General features: G+C 37.2%; 1 pseudogene; it reads left to right on the top strand.

The window, feature by feature from the left end:
- Positions 1 to 3,037: 3,037 nt before the first annotated feature.
- On the top strand, positions 3,038 to 3,667 carry LOC131819915 (tubulin alpha chain-like; annotated as a pseudogene).
- Positions 3,668 to 4,711: the final 1,044 nt, after the last annotated feature.

Raw genomic sequence — 4,711 nt, 5'->3', positions numbered from 1 at the left:
AAAGGAAGTCCAGAGATAGGGAGTTTATTGCTGCTGTGGCCACTCTTTGTGTCACAAGGGACATAGGCTCCTCTATCATGCTCCACCACAGCTGGTGTGTGGTTTTATTCTTAAGGCTATTGCATAGATGAACTTTTATTCTTAAAGTTATTTCATTGGCTGCTGATGCTCCAGCCATTATGGCCATATTTCAGAATAAAATGAGAAGAGGAAAAAAAAAGGCAAATATGTACAATTTCAGTTGTATTTTATGTTTAAGGAGCTTTCTTAGAAATTCCACCAATGTCTCAATGGCCAAATTTGTTATAAAGCCACACATACCCACAGGGTTGTTAGAAAATGCAGGATTTTTGTTGGGCCCATTACCCTGTCCTTTAATATAGGCAGTGATAAGGAAGAATGGGTTAATGGATATGGATATATGGAGGTAGCAATTATCAGTCTCTTCTACAGATACCTTCTTCCTTGTCTTCATCTGCCTAAATTCTATCCATCCTCCAAATTCAGTTTATGGTCCATCTTTTTTCATGAAGCCTTCTCAACTACTTCAGTTGTGGAACCCTACTGCCTCTATCCCTTGTTGGACTTTGAATTATAAATTTATTTCATAATTATCTAGGTCAAGAACAATCCCTTGTTTCACCCACCAGACTGAAAGTCCCTGGACGTAGGAACCATGTTAAATGCCTTTGAACCTTCTTTAAGCATACATCCACCTTCTGCATAAGCAGATAGTCCAGGAATACTTGTTGAAGAGAGAGGGCATTACATCATCCCTGACTTTATATTAAATACTTAGTAGTTGTATAGAAATAAAGAGGCTGTATAGGAACATGAGAGTTTGTACAGAATGATTGGGATATGGTGAGTTTCTATCTTATCCCTCCATGATTCAGAATTTCTGCTGGTTGTTCCTTAAAAGCAAATACTGTATATGGCCAAGAATAGGCCTTGGAAAATGTTGCTTTATTTTGATCAGATAACTAAAGTCAAAAGATTTTTTTCTGTGCATGTAGAAAAGAAGATATGCATGTTATGTGCAGGTTATCATGTTATTTTCCTGTAGAAACCTGTTTAGAGCTGAGTGCAAGTGACTCTTATTTCAGCTATGAATCACAAAATTTGTTCCTTTTTTTTGGCGTACATTTACACAGCCATTTCAAAGTTATTTAAGATGATGGGGAAGTGTGGGTAGATTGAATATTAATTTTATTTAATTATGAGCTTTTTATTTTTTATTTTTTTAAGTGGGCTCCATGTAGACCCAAACTCACCATCCTCAGATCAAGACCTGAGCTGAAATCAAGATTTGGATGCTTAACTGACTGAGCCACGTAAGCACTCCAAGTTTGTTTTTATTTTTTTATTTTTTTATTTTTTTTGTTTTTTTAGTGCTCTAAGACCTCTGCTAAGGGCAAGCAGAATTGAATTTAATCAGATTAAGTTGATTGGTTGACTAGACTATTGACATAAGTGATAAAGCAATTATTACTGATGCTCTTTATGACAATTTTATTGTTTTTTTAACAAGACAAAATTTGCAAAGGTTAACTCTAGCTGTTCAAATGATAAAAAGGATCTATTTGCTCCTGGAGAAATACCCAGAGATTTTAGAAGAGGAACATAATCAATTTGTAGCCAAAGCCTTAAGAATTTAGGTTTTAGGGGCGCCTTGGTGGCTCAGTGGGTTAAAGCCTCTGCCTTTGGCTCGGGGCATGATCTCAGAGTCTTGGGATCAAGCCCCGCATTGGGCTCTCTGCTCAGTGTGGAGCCTACTTCCCCCCTCTCTCTCTCTGCCTGCTTCTCTTCCTACTTGTGATCTCTGTCTGTCAAATAAATAAATAAAATCTTAAAAAAAAAAAAAAAGAATTTAGGTTTTAATGCTTTGACTCCTTAAATCCAACCGTGAGAGTAAATGTAAAGTCTCATTACTTTTAATTTTTAATCAATTTTAATGTAGTAGAAAAATTAATTGGTGTTAATGAAGTATCTCATATGTAGTTAGCAACTGAACATATTTACTGATTCCAATTTATAATACAGCAGATTTGAGACTATTCATTGGTAACCTATTTACTAAAATTTGAAGCATATTAGAATTAGAAAATTTGTATGGACACTTTGTGGAATCAGAGTTTAAATATCAAATGATTTTAAGATGACACTTTGAAGCCTCTTAGTAATAAGAATGAATCCTCTACTTGATTATGGCACTGTATCTACAAATTGTTGTGAGAACTAAGAATAGTCTTCAATAGGATAAGCTTCCAATTCAGGATGTACTTTGTTTTTAACATTAATATGTGCTTTTTTATTTATCCCAAAATGATGTTTTAGGTGATAAAACTCATCTTACTTAAATATTATACCATTTGACAACATGGTAAAAATGTGTTATGTGTGGGTGTGCTCAGTAAATATTAAATGTTTTTTCAATTTTGTGTTTATGATGATTTCAGATAAAACTCTATGTTAAAATAATAGCAGATAACAAGAGATGAAGAATAAATATTGAAGTGATACTGGACCTGCTTGGTTTCCACCATGATATATGGGCCATTACTTGATGTGAGACGAGAGGAAAAAAAACGAGATTCTGAGGTCCTGGATTTTATTTCTGACATGTGGCAGGTAATAACAACAATCATTGTATTTTCAAATTAGTGTGATTTTTCAGCTTCTTTTTACTGTGTCTTTACATGTTGTATTTACATAAAATTTTATATTTCGTGTAATGTCATTTGAAACTGTTTCATCAAGAAGGTCAATTACAAGCTTGTGGAATATGACCTTTCTTTTTCTTTCTTTCTTTCTTTTTTTTTTTTTTTAAGATTTTATTTATATACTTGAGAGAAAGTGAGTGAGAGAGAGCATGAACTGGGGATGGAGGGGCAGTGGGAGAGGGAGAAGGAGACTCCACTGAGCAGGGAGTCTGATGTGGGACTGGATCCCAAGACCCTGGGATCATGACCTGAGCTGACGGCAGATGCTTAACTGACTGAGCCACCCAGGTGCCCATGAATTTTCATCTATTATATAAACCATTACTGCCTCCCTCAGATTTGGTGGAGCCCTGACAAAATTCCAGATCAACCTGGTATCCTATCCCCACATTCACTTCCCTCTGCTCACATATAACCATCATCTCTGCTGAGAAAGCCTACCATGAACAGCTTTTTGTAACAGAGATCACCAGTGCATGCTTTGAACCAGCCAACCAGATGGTAAAATGTGACTCTTGCCATGGTAAATACATGGCTTACTGCCTGTTGTATTGTGGTGATATGGTTCTCAAAGATGTTAGTGCCACCACTGCTACCATCAAAACCAAGTGCAGCATCCAGTTTATGGACTGGTACCCCACTAGCTTTGAAGTTGGCATTAGTTTTCAGCCTCACACTATGGTATCTGGTGGAGACCTGGCCAAAGTACAGTGAGCTGGGTGCATGCTGAGCACCACCTCTACCATTGCTGGGACCTGGGCTGTCCTGGCTCATAACTTTGACTCGCATATGCCAGATATGCCGTTGTTCACTTGTGTGTGGGTGAGGGCATGGAGGAACTGTTTTCTGAGACCTGGGTGGACATGGCTACCCTTGAGCAGGACTATGAGGAAGTTGGTGTGGATTCTGTTGAAGAAGAGAGTGAAGAAGGCAAGGAATACTAATTACTATTCCTTTCATTCTTGCAGCATGTCATACTCAGAACTTAAGCTTTAACATTAGCTAACAGGCATTAAAGCTTTCTGGTTAGATTGTCTTCATCACGTATGAGTGAGTGTGGGGAGGGGCAGAGGAAGAGGGTTAGAGAGAGAGAATCTCCAAGCAGACTCCCTGCTCATTATGGAGCCTGACGCGGGGCTTGATTCCAGGATCCTGAGATCATGACTGAGCCAAATAAAGAGTTGGCCACTGAACTGACTGAGCCACCAGGCGCTCCTACATTGTCTTCACTTTTAACTGTGATCATGTCTTACTTTTCTATGTGTGCATGTAAGATTTTTTCCATCATGTCTCAAAGTAAAGGCTCTAAGGGAAAAAAAAAACACCTCTGGTTTCTTTGATTGAGTCACATAGACATCTTTGAGTTGCATCAGCCCAGAGGAGCTTCCAAATATTGCCTATAATAACAGAAAAACTTTTATGTAGGTGTACATATGTACAGGCAAATTGGATGTTCTAAACTGGGAGTTCATATTTAGGTTCCAAAAATACTGTCTGTGAATGGATAAGAAAGATAATTCTGATTGTGCATTCTTTGCTTTTAGATTGCTAGTGATACAAACTATCATCATCCAATTTAAGCATTTTTTAGAAAGTTAACTTTTTCTAAAGTGATCAATTTTGTCCTGGATTTACATAGAAGAGTTGTGGGAAAATGGCTAAAACATGTAAACCGAAGAGAAAGATGTGCAGGCTCCATAGACAGTTGTATGCTGGACTCCCACTATCTTAGTTGTTCTTAAACACATTTATTTAAAATTGAAAAATATTGATTAGCAAATGAGAATAAAATATATCCATGTAGGAGGTCAGAAACTAATATTCTGTTTTTCCTAAAGCAGGAGGAACAGTTCCTCATTTCACTATGGATCACACATTCTTCATTATTCCTACATACATTATAATTTTTCTAATCAGTTCACTCTAGCATGTCTCTGGAAGGGGGCTGAGCAAAGAGGGTGGATAGGTAGGTATGTTTTCCCATCTTC

Source organism: Mustela lutreola, chromosome 1 (genome assembly GCF_030435805.1).
Source record: "Mustela lutreola isolate mMusLut2 chromosome 1, mMusLut2.pri, whole genome shotgun sequence".
Classification (NCBI taxonomy): Eukaryota; Metazoa; Chordata; class Mammalia; order Carnivora; family Mustelidae; genus Mustela; species Mustela lutreola.
Note: the sequence above shows the minus strand (reverse complement) of the source record. Positions and strands in the feature narration are given on the sequence as shown.